General features: G+C 42.6%; 1 protein-coding gene and 1 long non-coding RNA gene across 12 annotated transcripts in view; one reads left to right on the top strand and one right to left on the bottom strand.

The window, feature by feature from the left end:
* TRIM2 (tripartite motif containing 2) overlaps positions 1–19,965 on the bottom strand; it is a 118,835-nt gene that overhangs the window by 94,601 nt on the left and 4,269 nt on the right. The window contains exon 1 of one of the 11 annotated variants that reach the window (XM_043545849.1): positions 16,487–16,578. The exons of 7 other annotated variants lie outside the window; for them this stretch is intronic. The gene's annotated coding sequence lies outside the window, so the exon portion shown is untranslated. Of the gene's footprint in view, positions 1–9,715; positions 10,037–16,486; positions 16,579–19,965 lie in introns of those variants that run through there. 3 more of the 11 variants (XM_043545851.1, XM_043545847.1, XM_043545853.1) reach the window with 3 other exon arrangements.
* On the top strand, positions 370–18,671 carry LOC119566106. The gene is made up of 3 exons (XR_005225153.2): positions 370–4,677; positions 5,570–5,718; positions 13,052–18,671. It is a non-coding gene; the product is annotated as an uncharacterized LOC119566106 (long non-coding RNA).

Raw genomic sequence — 19,965 nt, 5'->3', positions numbered from 1 at the left:
TCATACAACTTCTAACACTTTTATGTCAATGACTCACAGTTATGCCCTTTCACTTCTCACCTTTCTCCTTCCATCCAAATCACATTTTAGACTGTTATTTGGATATCTCCTCCCAGATGTCTTGTCAATTGTAATTTAACCTAGCCTCATCTGATCTCCTGATCTTTCCTCCAAATTCCTCATTCAGGGCCAGATTAGGTAATCCACTGCCCTATTCACACCATGATACAGGTGTGGCTCCACCTTCATGACCCTCTGCCAGCGCCATGGCCCACCATTCCCTTCCCAAGAGGGCCTTCTCCCCTCAGTCTGGCAGCAGGCCCTTCTGAATCTCGGGAACAATAAGGATATCATTAGGAGTCCCCTTTCCCACCTGGACAGTTAGGGGTGGCAGCAGGGCCCCCCAGCATTTACTCCAGCAGCCAGGGCGTATTTGCTTGGGTGGGGGAATGGAGCCCTCTAGAAAGGTAGGTGTTAGCATTAACACCTCATTGAGAAAGATGGGGTAGTTCACACCTCTCAGAGCTATTGTTTCAGGCTGTCCGCAGACTCAGGCACACATCACTGCATCAGATAAGCTTGAGTCACATTTTTGTTTTCCTTGACAATCAGGAGGGATAGAATCTTTTTTTTTTAAATGAACACTAGGATTCTGGTGCAATCACATGACTCCAGCATCTGGGTCCAAAAACATGGGCCTCTAGTGCCTATACCCTAATCCAGCTCTGACCTCTCCACTACCTCTGTGCTCTGTTATTTTTGAAATCATCATCTCACCAAACCCACACATCCAGGCTGTGATAAAATCTTGCTGCTTCTTCCTCATAACAGTTCTACAACCCACCCTTTCTTTTCTATCCAGGTAGCTAACATCATCATCTACACCCTCATCATCTCTAGTTTTGGTTATTGCAGCTTCCCTTGCTCTGGCCTCCCTAATGAGCATATTGTTCCTATCTCATCCTTAGAAAAGCAGCTGCTAAGATCATCTCATCACTCTGACCACGTCACCATCCTTGTTGGAATCCCTCCACCCATAACAAGCTCAAGATTTTTGTTAAAAGAAAAGGAGGACTTGTGGCACCTTAGAGACTAACAAATTTATTTGAGCATAAGCTTTCGTGAGCTACAGCTCACTTCATCGGATGCATTCAGTGGAAAATACAGTGGGGAGATTTTTTGTTGTAACCTTCAAAGCCCTTCACAACTCTGCCCTTCCCCATTTATCCCCTCTAACTACTTCTTGCATTGCCCCCGTCCTCTCCACTCCACCAAAAATGTTGGTCTTGAATGTTGCGCACTTGTCTACTCCTCCCACAAACTTTCATTTCACCCTGCCTCTTATGAATGAAATGCCCTCCCGGAACAGATCTAGAAGACACTCACTCCCCTTCAAATCCATTTGCATGAGCCACTTCTGCCACAATGCTTACAAGAAATGGGTCATAGCTAAGTTGGGGGGGGAGAGGGGGCAGCAGAGGGAGGTGGATGAGGGACAGTTGTGGAAATTGATATTTATGTATTTACAAAGCAATGCAAAATAATATGCCTATATAAAATATTTATATATGTAACAATTGTATGTATTTGCTTATCTCCCTCATCCACATGGCATATGTTGCTTATTCTCTTCTACTATTAGATCTTAGGGGTAGGGACTGGCAACAAATATCAGCGATGGATTTGTATAAAGTGCACAGACACTGTACCTGAGTTTGTGGCAGAGCTGTGAATAGCTATGAACAGACAGTTTGTCTGTTTGTAGATATCTCGTCTCTGATTTCCATGGCAATTTCTTTAAGATGCTAATGCAATGTAGCCACAAATAAAGAAACAAAGGAGAGTGCAAGAATGAGCTGATTGAGTGGACTATGCTGAAAAGACTCACTCTTCAGAAAAATTCATTCTCAGTAGAATTCCTTCTACACCAGTGAAGTTATGCCAAGGATGAATTTAGCTCCTTGTCCTTGGGGCCTTGTCTACCCGAGGAAATTTGTTACTTGTGCTAGTAACAGTGTAAGCCCAAGTGTAGACTGGGTGCGTGTGTTTTTACTGGCTAATCCTCTGCTGAGTCCCCTGGGAGATATCACTTCTTAAACACATGATCCCAAAGCTACTGACCCCGTGGCAGCAACCACTAGTGCACACCTCTAAATCTGAACTTTTTTTTTGTTTAAATATTTTTTTCCACTTGAAATTGGCTTTTTGATTAAATGGACATTTTTGAAAAAAAACCACAAAACTCTCATCAAAAATTGTTTAATTTCTCAAAAAAAACCTTTTGGTTTTCTGCAACTGAAACCAAAAAATATTTGGTTAAAAACTACAAAAACCTCACTCCACCCCCTTCTCTGGCCTTCGGGTTTAATCTAGTTTTACCTATGTTCCTTACCCCTTCCTAGACCTCAGACCATGCTTTAACATGTACCTACCTTTTAAACACATGAATTGTCCCATTGATTTCAGTGGGACTAATTGTGTGTTTAAAGTTAGGTATGTTTAGGGTGACCATATTTCCCTAAAGCAAAAACGGGACACCGCGCAGGACTGGCCCAAGCTGCCTGGGGTCACTGGCCATGCTTTTGGGCCACCCCCCAGAATGTTCCTCCACACCCCCCATTGAAAATTGGGCGATTTGTCCCATTTGCTCTTGCCAACTGATGATCAGCTGGCAAGAGCAAATGGGACAAATGCCCAGTTTTGAAAAAAAGTTGGGATGTCCAGGACAGGACTTAAAAAGGGGACTGTCTCGCCCAAAAAGGGATGTCTGGTCACCCTAGGTATGTTCCTATATAATTTTCTAAACTGGGGGCATTATCAGCAAAACACTACAGTCAGTATACCTCGTAAGGCCCCCATAATCTGTTATCAAAGAACGGAAGAAATGTGCTAGTTACCTAGCATGTGGACACATGTAAATAATTAAACGTTTTAACTGGAGTCACCTGGCTGTAACGAAGGACAATCATTTACTCAAATATGAAAAGAGCCATCCTAGTGTGCCAGGCAAACCCCTATTTTACAAGCTGTGTAAGGAATGGAAGAAAAATAAGTTCAAAGTGAACAGACATGAAGAAACAATATGGAGATTTCCACAAATTAGGGCCCCACCTACACTACAATTGTGGCCAAGTAACAGAACTCAGTCAAAATATAATTGTCCCTTGACCCAGTTACAATATGGATAAATTTTGTAGTGTAACTGGGACCAAACTGGTTTCAGAGTAACAGCCGTGTTAGTCTGTATTCGTAAAAAGAAAAGGAGTACTTGTGGCACCTTAGAGACTAACCAGTTTATTTGAGCATGAGCTTTCGTGAGCTACAGCTCACTTCATCGGATGCATCCCTAAGATCAGAATAAAGCTTTGGCTTTTACAGGGTCTGAATCCACTTATTGGGACCAGGAGAGGGCTTTTCACCATGTTGTATCACATTATAGTTGCAGCACAGATCAGTTCCAAAAAAACCCAGGCTGAAAATACTCCCATAGTAATTTATCAAATAATTGAATATATAAAGAACCTGAAAATTAGAGATCAGGCCATATCATCAGATTGAGCAACCAAAGGTTCATTAGTTCTTATAACAGGCAATGACACAAACAATTAATGGATCACTGAAGAATCAGGGAACTGCTCTGTCATAAATTCCTACCCATGTCTATTAAATCCAATAATAATAACCAAACTAATGCGGACTGATAAGACTTTATGTTCTACTAACACTCTCTCACTTATATGAAAAAGTGAATAATTTGTTAATTCCTTAAACAATGTTTTTAGGTGCATTTTAAACAAGTTCTCCATTAAAATCATTTGACAAAGATTGTATGTTTAATGACGAAGTTGCTAGTTGTGAAAATACAATGTATTCCCACAAGAAAACATTTAACTGCTGTACATCTATATTTTAAAATGAAATACAAAGGACAAGAATGGAAATAAAAAGGGTGGTATTTAATTTTGCTTTCAATCTGAGGGCAGTTGTAATTCAATTTATTATTTTTTAAACTGAAAATTAAGATGCCTAGATGGCTTTTTTGCAAATTTTATCCACTGGGTTAAGTTTAATGTGTTTTTAAATATTGCCTAGCCTGAAGAGAGTCTTAAGCAAGTTGATTGTTTTCATCTGGCAAAAATAAATAAATAAAAGCTTTAAAAAATGCAAAAGAAGTGTGAGCTGTATGTCTATATTAGTAGAGATCATTTGAGCATATGCAAGAGGAGAAAGGTTGAAATAAAATCTCAATTATAACCCACTCTAAATGCTTTACAATTTTGCTTGTAGCTTGAATCATGTATTTTCAGTAACACCAGTTTTAGTCAGTCTCACTTATACTGCTTTTTTTAACTAGCACACACACACACAAATAGATGTTAGATACCCCTCTCCTTCCCCTCTCCCAACATTCTGGAAGAGACTCATTGTCTCTCCACAACTAATAGGCTCTCTGCAGATCCTGTCTCTTCCGCTGGCTCTCTAAGCAACACACTTTAAACAATCACATTTTAGCTTCTGAGCCTCCTGTCTGGAGCATGCTTAGTCATTCTTCCTGGCCTGTGTACTCACCATCCCTACCATATGGATAGAATAACCTACAGACTTCACTTCTGCTTGTGAATGTGGAATTGTAAAGCAGAGCCACGTTTGACCTCTTTCCAGTTTTCCACCTGTTAGGTAAGCAGCATGTCATCAGAGTTCCTGTTTGTGTGTTTCTCTGGGCTCGTCTGCACTTACTGCATCACTGTAGCACTTAGTACAGACATTACTTAGGCAGGTCATCCACCTCCCAGAGAGGCGATAGCTACGTCGACAGGAGAAGCCCGCCCGCTAACAAAGTGCTGTTTACACCAGGAGTTAGGTTGGTATAACTGTGTCACACCCTTAAGTGATGTATTTATATCAACATAAGCTGGGTGCATGAACCAGGCCTCAATTGCTTATGAACATGAATACTCTTCTCTGCAATGTAATGTTTAAAAAAAAAAAAAAAAAAAGAAAAAAAAAAGGCTTCTTACTCTGGTCACTGAATTAATTACTCTTCTTTTAACTGCTGTTTGACTCGAGCTGCACATGAAAGGTACAGAGAGCTCAGGCCAAGAGACAGCCTAATGGTGTTTGACTAAGTAAGAGCTGCCACTCTGGAAATTACCAGGGTTATGTGAGCTGCTTGAATTAATTTAATTGTTTTTATGCTATATTTCTTGGTTATATATAGGAGAGATAAAAGATACCAGACAGCACAAGTCAACCAGGATAGAAGCTTGATTTGAACTCAGTCCTTTGGCACTTTTATGTAGGATAGTGCCTAAAGGATAGCATTTTTTAATCTGCTGATGTAACACAGGAGGTAAAAGCTTAGATTAATGGACTAAAGAAGACAGTAGTGGATCTGCACAAAGCATAATTTAAAACCACACAAATGAGTGAATCTCAACAATTCAGAACAACAGGAGACAGACAACTAAATGCTTTAGAAAGCAAATGCCTCAAAAATACTAGGTATTACATTAAATGAATTTATAGCAAGTGCCAAGATTTGTCAGAGAACAACTTATTTGCTCTACAGTTATCCTGAAAAGAAGATGGAAATATCTGGGACATGTGTTAAGAAGAAAGGCAGAGCATCTGTCACAGCAGGTGTCCCATTGAGCAGCTGGAGAAACATGTAAATGGGGCCAACCGAAAGAATCCCTCTGTCAAACTGTACTTAAGGAGGTAAAACTTAATGAGACTTAGCAACATAGGGGACATGCAGAGAGCAGCCCAGGATAGGCAGGAACAGCGGAGCTTTGTTTGCATCCTAAACAACACGTGAAGGCATGGGCAGGATTCAGTTTCAACACTAATTAACATGGGACCCAGTTGAAACTTTTCTGAGAGAACATTTTTCCGTTTGTCAAAAATCAAAATATTCCACATCGATCTCAGTGAAAATTTATTTAAAAAAAAAAAACTTGTAAAAATAAATTTTAAGCGTATGAAAATTAAAATAAATTTAAAATATGCAATTTGAAAAATATTAAGTAAATTTTAATTCAGTTTTATTGTAACAAAACATTAATTGATCCAAAGTGAATTATTTTTGAAAATTTCATTGTGAGAAATTTAAAAATTCAACATTTCATTCTAATTCAGAGTGAAGTTTTATTTTGAAATTGTGGAATTTCCCACAAAATGGAAATTCCAGTTCCCAAGAAATCTCTAATTAATGTTCAGTTTCTTCTGAAACATCTTTAAGAGCTAGGCTTAGGAAGCTTTTTTCAGAACACAACAATTTTATTCAGCCCACTAACTTGAAGATCTCATAGAAATGTAGGACTGGAAGGAACCTTGAGACGTCAAGCAGGAGAGGAGCAGGGGGACTAGCTGGGCAAGGAGACGGGGACTGGGAACCTGTGTGGTGGGAAAATGGTGGTGGCAAGGTGTGATGGAACATACCCCCATCCCACTAAAAGCAAGCCTAATAAGCATCTCTGCATTCAGGCCATGCCAATTAGGCGTACCTTCAGAGCATGCGCTACCTGGAGAAGGAGAGCTTAAAAATGTGAAGCTGGTCACAGAGCAGCAGGAGTGGTTTTCCCAAGAAGAGAGGCTGCTAGAGAACCAAGCCACCAGGGAAGCCCAGCCTGAGACTCCCTCCTCCACCTTGTTTAGGGCAGACACTGCAGCCCTGAGAGGGGCTCTGGACGTCTGCTCTCCATCAGTGCCCTGTAGCCGGACCTGAGAAGCAGAGCCAGGGACTGGATGTAATTAGACCCAGAAAAAACCCTAGGAGTGGGCTTTTAACTCCCGTGGGGAACAATGAGCTTGCCCAGGCATGGGGGTTCCTGTAAGGGACTCAGGGACAAGAGACTGGAAGGGACTACGGCCAAGTTGGTGACTACAATTGGTGGAGAATGCGGGTGATTAAGCCCTACACCTGTTTCAAGGCCCTGAGACAGAAACAGGCTCCACACCAGTCCACTGAGAGGTGTAAGTGGGTGGCAGAGTGGCAGCATCAGCAGGCCAATGAGCAGCAGCAATTCCAGCAGCAGATGTTGCAGCAGTGGATGGCCCAGCAGCAGCAGACCCAAGTAGTGCAACAACATCAGCTGCTGAAGGAGTTTGTGTCCCAGCAGCAATAACTCTGGAGAGACTTCCTGCAACAATTAAGACCACCGCCCCCTGGCCAGGGAGACCCTGCAGGGCCCGATAACAGGGAGAGCTCTGGCACTTGTGCCAGTGAAGTTAACTAAGATGGGCCCAGATGATGCTCTGGAGGCATTCATCACCATCTTTGAGAGGGTGGCACTGGCCTCTCAATAACCTCCAGAACACTGGCCTTAGTTTTAGGTCCATACCTGATAGGACAGGCACAGCTGATCTACTGTAACCTTGATCCAAAGCAGGCTCAACACTACATTTGGGTGAAGGCCACTATTTTAGATTTTCTGGATATAAGCAAGGAGACATTGGTAGTGCTTTAGAGCAAAGACCTACCCCAAGGGTCATGCTCCAAGGTGCTGGCACAATGATTAAAAGAGCATTGCTGGTGGTGGTTTCATGCAAGGGAGCACTCCAGAGCCCAAATTGCAGAGTTGGTCCTAACAAAGAGGGGGTTCTCCAGCATTATTCTGAGTCATTGTTGAATGCGGTGCAGCTGATGGAGAATTTTCTCATAGCCGATTGGTCACTACGGATAGAACATGCACAGCCTCTGCCCATTCATCGGCGAGGGCCACCGACAGGACTGGATACCTACTAGCAAAGCAAGATGAAAAACATGTACAAACCCCATCCCAGCAACCCAAGCTACCCATACAGAGAGGAGAAGACCTCAGCAAGTCACGGGGCCAAGCTTGGATGAGGTATCACCCAGATAACCACCTGACACAAATAACTAGGGTGGAGTCCTTGAGCTCAGACGTGGGTCCTGCTCAAAATTTAAAACTACTCCCTGCTGGGAAGGAACCCACAGGAATGAGCTCAGTAACTGGATACTCTGTGGGCAACAGGGGCACATGAGGAAAGAGTGCCCATGGGTGGAATGTGAATATGCAGAGATTGGACAGCAGAAGAGAAGGACTGCGACTTCTCCCATGTTGACTGTCCCAGTATGGGCCCAAGGGAAGGATTTACTGGGACTTGTAAACTTGGAGTGTAGCCAAACTGTGATGCACGCCACCCTAGCGGGTGAGACAATCCTCATGGCTCCTTGTCTCCAGTCTCCTTACCCATACAGTTCCAGTTCCTCTCTTCCGACTCCAATTCTGATCTGTCTCTTCCCCCTCCCCAGGGCCAGTCAGAGTGGGCGCCAGGAGGGCCATTTGGCCTGAGCCTCAAGCTCAAAGGGGGCCTCAAATTTAGACACTTGTTAATTTTTTGGCATTCGGTAAGTTTCACAACTTGTTTTTATGGGCATCCCCATCGGACCACAATGTGACACACTCTCAGCTTAGAGCTGCAAATTTAAACAAATAAGAGAAATGTTCAAATTATGTCTCTCTTTTTTTGGTGCCTTATTTTGTTTTCATGTGTCATCATTTATTTTTATTATGGCTAGCGGCCTCAAAAGCTGGAAGTGGCCCGGGCCTCTCTGGACCTCTGAAAGGGCCTGCTCCTCCTGCAACTCCACTGCCTGGCTTCCAGGTGCCTCCCACAATCCCCAGTCTCACTGGCTGCCAGCCCCAGTCTCCTTCCCTAGGCTTCTTGTCCAATTTCAGTGTCCCCCACCCTTTGTCCCAGTCTCTTTGCCCAGCCAGTCACTAGTCTCCCTCTGCATCCAGGTTTCTCATCAGATCTACATTTTTCCCATGTGCAGCTGGCTGACCCTCAGCCTGGGATCGGCTGTAGTCTCTTCCAGTTTCTTGCCCCTGGGTCCCCTACAAGAACCCCCACTCCTGGGCAAGCTCACTGTTCCCTGGGGGACTTAAGCCCACTCCAGGGATCCTTTCTGGGTGTAATTACCTTCAGTCCCTGGTGCTGCTCCTCAAATCCAGCTACAGGGCACTGACAGAGAGCAGATGTCCAGAGCCCCTCTCAGGACTGCAGTGTCAATCTGCCCTAAACAAGGGAGGGTGAGGAAGAGAAGGGTAGCCACTGCCATAGGCTAGGCTTCCCAGGCTACTAGGTCCCTCGCAGCCTCTTCTCATGGGCAAACTTGCCCTTCTGCTCCCCGTGACCAGCTTTTTGTGTATAATATTAATTATCCACACCTATTCAAATATCACTTTTTATATGGCACTCCAGTAACAGAATTCACCAGTACCTGAAGGGGGCTTGCCTCGAAATGTTCTCTCTGAACCCATCTGATTGGGTGGTCTTGTTCTAGAGTATGTATTTGTGCCTATTTAATCTCATCTGCTCCTTCCAATACTGTGGAGAAGAAAACAGTTCTCACAGAAAAGAGGAACTCTAAAAATGATGATGGTATCATAGCATAATAAGAATTAGCACTGATGATGAAGAGATGGAAGGCTTTCTATATTTAAGTTTGTCTTCCTCCCCATTTTTTTTTTTTTTTTGGAGGATTATAGAGGTAATTCCCCAGTGGTTTTTACCAGACAGGAACAAAGCCAAACTGAAGAGAAGTTTTGATTATAGAAAGCTTCTGGTGCTTTCAGGAGAAGTTAGAGCTGTAAACATGGAGAAAGGGAGAATTCTAAATCATATGCTACCTGGTCATACATCAGTAAGCCGTCTTTAATCTCCAGTTTGCTGGGAAACATTGTACCTTTCTCTCAGACTTGACCACAAAGCTCCAGGCATCTGTCATCTCCAAGATGGATTACTGTAATTCACTGTTATCTGAAGCTGAATGGGAAGATTATTCAGATAGTCCAGATGGTGTAGAATGCGGTTGCCCACCTTCTCCATGGCTTATTCTGCCACGAGTTCATGAGATCTGTGCTCAAGTCCCTCCTCTGGATCGCACTCAGCTTCTGATGTCAGTTTAAGGCTTTTCAAAGCAATTGAGGGATCAAGCTCCAGCTACAGTGACAAGCAAATTTTTATCTATGAACGACCATGGCAGACAGCTATGCTCCTCTGGGACAATGCAGATTACAAAGCCAAGGTCGAAGTCTTTGAGAGCGGAGAACAAAGCATTCTCTTTTGAGGGGACCCCGCTATGGCAGAGGAGATTAGATGAGAACAGAGTCTGACCATCTTTAGGAAACAGCGTAGAACCTTATATTTTGAAAAGGGGTAGGGTTGAGGGTAGTTTCTGTCAGGCAGTGGCAGCTTTGAGACCCAAATAGGGCTGTATTGAAGGCCCACGACAAGGAGTATCAGCCTACCTCTGTTGCCTCTTGGGCTGGCTCCACTCAATTTTGGGGTTGTGTTAACATATGTTAGACTCCCCCCTGGAAACAGGAGGTGGTGGGCAGCTTGTGCTATTGAATCCCCTCAAGTGCACTCACCAATGGAGCCTGGGTTCAGTGGAAACCAGTGGAACCTAGGGAGTGAATCGGGCCCACTGAATGGAAAAAGACACTCCACTGTCACTGTATTTTCCTGTCTGAGCTCGTAGTTTGTCTGTCATGCATAAAACAGCCAGCAACTGTTAGCAGCAACAATTGAGTTATTCAGCATGTATTTTGGAAAACGATGGATGGAGTTTCTTGTACCACCCAGACCCCAGCTCTTTATCAATTCCTCTTTGGTTAAAGTTGTATTACTGCAGCATCTGTTTCTGTGTATTGTAAATAAAACTATAATGGAATTATTCTTACATTTAGCCATTGATTGCCCTGCATATAGATAGACAGACACTTCCAAAATACAGACAATCTCCAGAGTAACAGAGAGCCCTGTATCTATTCTTAATTTTTATACCTTACCACTGTATCATTGCTCATCAATGATGGTGCCCCAAAGACCAATGCGGTTATGGGAGTGAGGACGATGAGGATAATTTTCAGCAGGGGTGGGGAACATTTTTTCTATCGGGGGCCACTGACCCACAGGAAAAAAAAAAAAAAAAAAAAAATCAGTCATGGGCCACACAGCCCCGTGGTGGGGCACGGAAGCTCAGGGCTTCCTCCCACAGCAGGGCAAGCCACTGCTCATGGCTCCAGCCCCATGGGAGGGCATGGAGGCTTGGGGCTTCCCCTAGGCTCTGGGGTGGGGCCAGAAATGAGGTGTTCAGGATGTGGGAGAGGGCTCCCAGCTGGAGGAAGGGGTTGGGGTGCGGGGTCTGGGAGGGAGTTACGGTGCAGAAGAGGGTTCTGACCTGGGGCAGGGGGTTCAAGGTGCAGGCTCTGGCCAAGCGGTGCTTACCTCAGGTGGCGCCGAGTCGCCAGCGCAGCAGGGCTAAGGCAGGCTCCCTGCCTGCCCTAGCTCCACGCTGCTCCCAGAAGCGGCTGCCATATCCATCCCCTAGGCGGAGGGGCCAGGGGGCTCTGCGCTGTGCCCACAGGCACTGCTCCTGCAGCTCCCACTGGCCACAGTTCCCGGCCAATGGGAGCTGCGGAGCTGGCGCTGGGGGCAGGGGCAGCCAGCAGAGCTTCCCTGATCGCCCCTGCTCCTAGGGGCTGCAGGGACATGCCCGTCTCTTCTGGGAGACAGATGTGGTCCCCACTTCTTCTATACTGGCATTAGAAAAGGTTCAGAAAAGGGCAACTAAAATGATTAGGGGTTTGGAACGGGTCCCATATGAGGAGAGATTTAAGAGGCTAGGACTTTTCAGCCTGGAAAAGAGGAGACTAAGAGGGGATATGATAGAGGTATATAAAACTATGAGTGGTGTGAAGAAAGTGAATGAGGAAAAGTTATTTACTTGTTCCCATAATATAAGAACTAGGGGCCACCAAATGAAATTAATGGGCAGCAGGTTTAAAACAAATAAAAGGAAGTTCTTCTTCACTCAGCGCACAGTCAACCTGTGGAACTCTTTGCCTGAGGAGGTTGTGAAGGCTAGGACTATAACAGGGTTTAAAAGAGAACTGGATAAATTCATGGAGGTTAAGTCCATTAATGGCTGTTAGCCAGGATGGGTAAGGAATGGTGTCCCTAGCCTCTGTTTGTCAGAGGGTGGAGATGGATGGCAGGAGAGAGATCACTTGATCATTACCTGTTAGGTTCACTCCCTCTGGGGCACCTGGCATTGGCCACTGTCAGAAGACAGGATACTGGGCTGGATGGACCTTTGGTCTGACCCAGTATGGCCGTTCTTATGGGAGCTGTGCAGAGCCAACTGGACTTTTAACAGCCTGGCAACCCCAGCTTGCCCCTGCAACAGGGCTAGCCGGTGCTCGTGGCTCCTGTCCTTTGTGGGGGGTGGGCACCGAGACCCAGGGCTTCCGGCCTGTGGTTTAGAAACCTGCTAAGGGCTGGGTGAAATGAAGCAGCGGGCTGTATCTGGCCCGCAGGCTGTAGATTCTCCACCCCTGATTAAAAGTGTGCTCTGTCTCTCTCTCTCTCTTTTTATTAAGCACTTTTTATAGAATCACAATACTACATTGCGGGTACAGAGGGCCCCGTAACAATAATACTCTGAACAAACCACTGCTTTTATTTCTGGGAAGGCTGGATCTTATCATTTGGATGCTAGCGCCACAACCACTTGCTGCCCTTTGGCTTATGTTTTAAAAGTTGTTCTGTTCTTCAAAAAAATTTAGAAAATCTTTGCTATGCTATCATGCTCCAGCCACAAACCATGCCATCCTCATCCCACCTGCCGCCCCCAATGGCATAAGGGGAGGGAGGAGATGTGATGGGGGCATTCTGGGGGTGTGGGGCATGGGTAGGATGGGGAGGGAAAAGTTGGAGACATGATGAAGTGGAGCTCCACTATGCCTCATTCTCCACTGGTGAAAAGTTGGAGAAACCTTTTCACAGTTGCATAAGTAGAGCTGCTTCTGTGCACCTCTGCCCTGTGCCAGGGCTATGTGACTGAGCATCAGGAAGCAACAACTGATTCTCTTCAGTCCTCACTCTCCACTACACCTGAGCTCACGGGGGAGGGAGAAGCTGCCCCTCAGTGTCTACTTATCCTCCCTGTTTCCAACTTAAAGCATAACAAAAATGTTCAGAAATTTTTTTTTTTTTTTTTTTTTTTTTAATACAGGGCAGAACTATTTTTAAATGAACATGAGCCAGAAGAGACTGCCATAACCGCTCACTGCCATCCAGTGATGGATCCTGGCCTTCCCTGATGTAAAAACAACAGTAATGTGTGCACTATTTCTTCTGTGTTTACATTTTCTGAGGCAGGCTATTTGGAATAATGAATTAGCAGAAATTATTTATTTTCAGTGTGTGAAGTGTCAAGGTCAAAGCCTAACCAACCCTTCACTAGCATCCCACTAATTACAATGAAAATAATTGCTTCTTTTCTCATCAATAACTATTGATTTCTAAGAGTACAGGATTTTACATGAGTCCGTGCACTGGTGTTCATAATGAGCTCTACACCAAGCTAGCCATGTCACAAGCCTGAGTGTTACTTGAAAACTGACCTTTAATGATTAAACAATAAATTAAAATACACTGAAAAAAAATTCTCACTTACACATTTTGAAAACTACATCAACTAATCTCCATTTTGGTGGGAAAAGAGAGGGCATCAGCGGATGTGGGGATCATTATGATAAGTTTGGACGATAAGAGAGCCAAATTTCTGCCTTGAAAATTCAGTATGAAAATTTTTTATATATAAAGGACAAAACGTGGCCTATAGTTAATAAAACACCTAGCCTCAGGAGCACCAGATATGCTAATATAAGTTGGGCATTAGTTGATTTAACTCTTTAACCAATTTTCAGCCTCATTGCTCTACCTTTTACTTAGTAATTACCTAATGCCTGAGCTTTTACTAATGACTGATTTAAAATTTGTCTGTGGGCTAAATATATTGTAACAAATCTATGACCACCTAGGGTTTCACATTTGTCACTAGACTGCACACCACTGGCATTTAGATTTTCAAGTCAAAAAAACAAATCCTCCTATTCCTAAAACAGGCCCCCAGAATTAATGAGGAATCACTGTCTGCAGAATAGCACTTATGACACACATTCTAGAAGTTCAGATTCAATCCAGTGAAGGGCATACACACTAGTCAATTAATTATAATGCTTTTTATAGAAAAAGCTTACTAAATCTTTCAGTATATAGACTTTCCCTTCAGTCTTTAAAATCCTCTAAAATTCAGTGGGGCCACAATGTTGCCCCACTGAAGTCAATGGCAAAAAAACAACAGTCAGGGTAGCTAAACACTGGAATAATTTACTTAGGGTTCTGGTGAATTCTCCATCACTTTGTCTTCAAATCATGACTGGATATCTTTCTATATGCTATAGCTCCAACAGAAGTTATGGGATTGACATAGTAATTACTGGGTGGAGCTTTTTGATCTGTGTTATTAGAGCTGATCGGAATATTTTTATTAAAACGGTGGGTTTTTTTTGAAAAAGCTGTTTTGATTAAACCATTTTTGGACAAATTTTGACAAAGTTTCTCATGAAAGAAAAACATTTAGAAACTCCCTCCCCCCAGAAAATGACCAAGTTTAGTTTCAATTTTTTTTTTTTTAATCATGTACATCTGATTTTTATTACTTTTGCATTGTTTCATGACATGTCAGCATGATTAGTCTGGACATACCACAATTGACATAATAGTTGAAATAATACAAGTGTCAAACTATTTCATTACAACACAAACAGGAGTCACTTTGATCTAGAAAAGAAGATGTTTCAATGAGTACAAAGTAGCAGCTGCCTTTAATGATTTTAAAAACAAAATAAATTAAAAATACAGTGTTTCAACTACCACATCATGAGATACAGCAGTAGTAGTGCACGTATATTATGCAGGTCAACTATTAACGTGTCATGAAATAATGTAAAGATAATAAAACCGAGATGAAAAACCCATAAAATGAAAAATTTGAAATGAAGTTTTCCCCAAATGAAACTTCTAAATTTCAACCAGCTCTACATGTTAGGCAAGAACTCAGACTAGGTAATCAAAATGGTCCCTTCTGGCCTTAAAAGCTATGCATCTGTGACTTCAGTGGGAGCAGAATTTCACCCAATAAATATATCAATTATGAGAAATCAGATATTAGCCTTTTCTCTTACTGCCCCATAGCACTGATTATACTCTCAGGGAAATTCTCAGCCAGTCAAACCATGGAGCTGTATCACTGCATTACAACTCCAGAACATAACTGCTTGGATGACACCTTGTTCAGTACATCCCACTCCTCTCCCACCCCAGATCCTTGATTCCCCTTTTTTAGAACTGAGTTAGAGGAATGTGGAATAGACTAAGTCTAACCTTCTCTTGTGTATCTTACTCCGTTTGTGGCCCTAACCAACAACTACAACCGATAGATTTCCAGGTCAGCATCACTTAAAGTAGGACATGAATCGAAAGGTGCTGACAACTAGACTCAGCACTAGGGAGTGGCAAGCACAAGGGCTGAACAAGCACACATGGGGTTCATTCTAGTTTATAGTATATTTTTAATTGGGTTAGCGTGTGTAATGGTGCTGTTTAATGGAGAACGATTGAAGACGATACCCTGACCTTCTTGGTAATAAGCAAGATCTCTCATGAGGATAAATTATTTGGCCTTCTAGTTTATCCATTTGGGAACCATATTACTGCCTCAGAAAAAGAGCTACCTGTCCTATTATCCTTTAACTAATAAGAACTGCAAAATCCTATTCAAACTACTAGCCATCCAGCTTGATAAAATACCCGTTCATCCAACCAGATCAAGCTGGATTTATAAGTATTTACATGCCCTCAAGTAATCTTTAAAGACCATATTGTTCATTGTTCTCTGTAATATAAGAAAAACATTCTTCATTTCTTTGGATGCCGAAAAGGCATTCAAGGGGATACAATGGCCCTTCATGTTCAGAGGCTTGCATTAGTTTAGTTGCTTTATTGAAGAGACAACCCTGTGACTGTGAGGGTATATCTGATTTTGGCTGATGTCAATACTGACTGTTGATTATGTGTATGTCACCTTACTTACATAAATTGTACAATCAATCAATCCAAAAAGCTATGTTACTGCCAACTATAATTCAGAATTTAAAGTAACAAAAATCAGGACATTCAAAGTCACAGTGTACTTCCAAAAGCCACAGCAGCATGGGCCCTTGTGCTTACATAGTGTTTAATATTACTGAATACACTGTTAGGTTTATACCCTACATGACAGAGCTTCTTCTCGGACTTGGTGGGTCCCACGCTTCTGTTTAGCAGCGGGCTAGGGTATTCCGCTCTCTGTCAGAATTTTCCCCACACCCCTGGGCTTGCTGTCCACACCCCCCGCCGGAGCAGGGTTCCTCCCAGCTTCCCTGACAGGGAGAGGGAAGGGGAGCCTCTCAGTCTCTGGTAGCCCCTCCAGGCATGGTGATAATAGACCCAACAGTCACTTCAGTCTCTCCCCTCTGGCGGGGTCTCTTCCCGCAGCCCTCTGGGGCCCAGAAGGAGCATCCGCCACATTGAGCGGGGATTCTCCCGCTCTTTGCCTCTGTACCTGTGTGGTTTCTCTCCTGGTGGTTGTCAGCATCTGCACTGCCCAACTCTCCAGTAGCTCACCTTCCTCCCTCAGCTCGTATTACATGCCCCTATCTGGATGGAGGGGAGGCTTTTAACAGGTTCTGGCAGGCCCTTGATTGGCCCCAGGTGTCCTAATTAACCTAGAGTAACCTCTGTTCAGTTACCAAGGGAAAAGGGACCTGCTTATCCTGGGGCTAATATACCTGCCGTCTGCCACTTTCATGTTGCCATCTGGCCTGTCCCCGTCACACCTAATAAAAACCAGTGCTAGAAATCATAGTGATGGGTATAATATAAATGTCTAGGCAGATGGAACATTTATGAAGTATGCAGAGTTATGTTCAATTTGTCCACCCTCTCCAGAATGATGATGATCTGAAGAGTATGTACAAATTGAATAAATGGGATAACACAACCTTCAGAACTGAAGATCATACTATATGATGGTTTTGCAAGTTAATGGGAGTTTTGTCTGAGACTGGATGGCAGGTTCAGCCCTAACTTATGTACATGATAAATGCTTCCTAGTTCACACACTGGCTTTAAAAAAAAAAAGCGAGCGCAAAAGGCAGTGTTTACAACTGTGTGATGTATTACTGTATAGAGCTAACTGGGAATTTTTCACTGAAATGTTTGTCGGTTTGATTAATCGGCCTTTTCCAACAAAGACTTTTTGTGGAAGCATACTGCTTTTGACAGGACGATTTCTCAAGTCCAGGATGAAATCTCTGTCAAAACCAGCAAAGGGAGAGAGGGACCACAGAATAGCCAACAACACAGTGATTGGAGTACTTACCTGGGTTCTGGGAGATCTAGGTTTAACTCCCTTCTCTGCCTAAATCAGTGCTCTAACCACCAGGCTACAGTCTCAGCCCCACTCTCTGGCCCAGTGAATATTTAATAATTTACACAGAGTGGCTGAGACAGAGAGAGTCAGTGTAGGGACTTGAAATTGTGTTTTCTACATCCCAGGGGAGTGCCCTAATCAGTGGGCTAACTGGCCACCCCAGAGTCTCTTGGTCCCTTGTTTTTTCATGAAAAGTTCTCAGGGTCTCAGTTTAGTCCCAGTGCAGAACAAAACCAAATGCCAAAACCTCAAAAGTTTTCAGGAAACTGAATTCTTGTTTTCCAGCCAGCACTACTACTGAAATCTACAGCTGAGATGGGAGGGGAGCAAAGGGCTAGGTGTTATCAGACAGTACTAACTAAGGCACTGTGACCCAGCCTGCTGCTCCTGTAGAGAGACACCTTGTCCACCTGCAAGGATCACAATGCAGGATCAGAGCCTGCATGAATGAATGTGTGAAGTTATTCTTTGATGGGCATGAACTATGTTATAGCCGTTATATGTGGGTATTTAATGTTAATGTTTTGGTGATGTGATTAAATGTGGGTGAATATACTCCATTAAGGTAATGACTCTATACTAATGGGCTTAAAGGAATCATTATCAAAGGCCCCCAACTGTTTCATAATTCATGTTTATGTTTTCGTGAGGTGATTCAATTTAGATGAATACACATCATTAAATTAATAGTTGGATATTAAAAACCTTAAGGGAAACATTACCAGTGGGTCAGGACTATTTTGAATCAGGTCACAGAAAGTTTTATGCCATTTTATTATTATTTTTAATTATATACTAACAAAAAAAATCTAAATGGATTTTGGTATCCTCCTGAATGACTACTGGCTACATATATATATATATATATATATATAAATAAATAAACAGATTCAAATGGCAAATGAGAAAACTGGTTAAACTGTAATTTAACAATACAGTAAGGAGATGTGTAGTTTTAATGGAAGTGTATGCTTTCTTGACAATTACTGTATCTCCTTTCACATTTGAAAATAAGAAGAGAAAGAGAGCTTCAAGTTTTCTAAACATGCTTTAAACAATCATCTTGTCAAACGACAAAATAGATTCTGCAGTCTTTTGCTACAGGAGGACAACAATGGCCAAATGGAGTTTCATTTATGCAACTTCAATTATTAAAGCAACTATTTATCAGGATTTAACAAGCAACCTGGTTTTGGAGCAGAAGAAGAGATCTAATGTGCTCTGTGATCTGAGATGTCAAATACAAGAGTATTTGGTCTGTGTGGAACCATAATAAGGGCCTGATCCAAAGCCCATTCAACTCAATGGAAATACTTTGTATCAGACTTAACTCATTACTTATTGTAATTTATTACTAACCTTCTTCATTTTTCATCACAATTTTTAATGAAAAGCGTGTTCCAATTCCACTTCTCGTTTGCATAATGTGCCTAAACCTATTTTCTAGTGGTTCAAGATCATCACCAGTCAGTGTTTCATTCTGGAGCTCTCGCTAATGCCAGTTTAAATCAGGAATAACTCCATTGACTCATTTTCCTATTTATTTGTTTAAAAAATATTTTCCTCTCTCTAGTGCTGTGTGAAAGACCCATGTAAACAACAACTGAGATTAACTAACTGATTAACTACACAGGGGAAACAGTGAACCTGATTACAAACAAGGTGCTGTTATAACACAACTGCAAAGTGTATGCCATGTCCATCTCCAGTGGCTAGTCCATATAGAGGATAACAGCCTACTACTGCTGCCAGTTAGTGGAGTTATATTGATATCTCATATGGTAGAGCTCTGTACTTTAGTGCTAAAGTGGGAGTCATTACACTGTTAAATGAACAAAGTAGACAAAGTGAAAAAATGGAGGAAAATTATTTTCTCTAATCTACTTCAGTTAAAGAATTCTTTGGTGCTGTAATGAAAGAAAGTAAAAAAAAATCTCAGACAGAAGCATGACTATTATTAAAGTGAAGGTGTCCCTATAACACTGCAATAATCTATTTTGATTCTTTTTTAAAATATAGACAATAATCCCAATTAACCAAAGATGATCCTGGTTTCCTGAAAGAGGAATAAACAAACCTAGTGTAGTTTCTTAACTATTACAATATATTTGTTTAATTATATAAAGTTATTTCCCAGAGCCACTGCATAGATTTATTTGCCTTGGAGGAAAGTACATTTGTGATGTGGCATTTGACAGGATCTATTTAAAATGTTCACTGCTTCTTACCCTGCCACTTACTTTTTGATTTTGTATTTAAAATAGGTTGTTAGCTCTTTGGAGAAGAGACTCACTTTTTGTTCTGTGTTTATACGGTGCCTAGCACAATGGTGTCCAGGTCCACTCTGCTGTCACATACCCCCACCCCCATCAGGAAAAGACTAATGTGCTCCTGTGGGCTCAACCTATAGTAAACAGGCAGACCTGCAAGCCTGTTGCACTTGGAGGAAGTAAGCTTAAAAGGGAGAGTTTGTCATAGGAAGGGATGGCAACTCGCAGGTAAGCTGCTGTGCCCCAGAGTTAGCTGACTCTTGCAACAGAGCTGCTTGGAGAAAGACAGCTTGCAAGTATTTGCTGCAAGGACCCACCAGATCAGGTATAAGCTGAGTA

This window comes from Chelonia mydas, chromosome 4 (genome assembly GCF_015237465.2).
Source record: "Chelonia mydas isolate rCheMyd1 chromosome 4, rCheMyd1.pri.v2, whole genome shotgun sequence".
NCBI lineage: Eukaryota > Metazoa > Chordata > Testudines > Cheloniidae > Chelonia > Chelonia mydas.
Note: the sequence above shows the minus strand (reverse complement) of the source record. Positions and strands in the feature narration are given on the sequence as shown.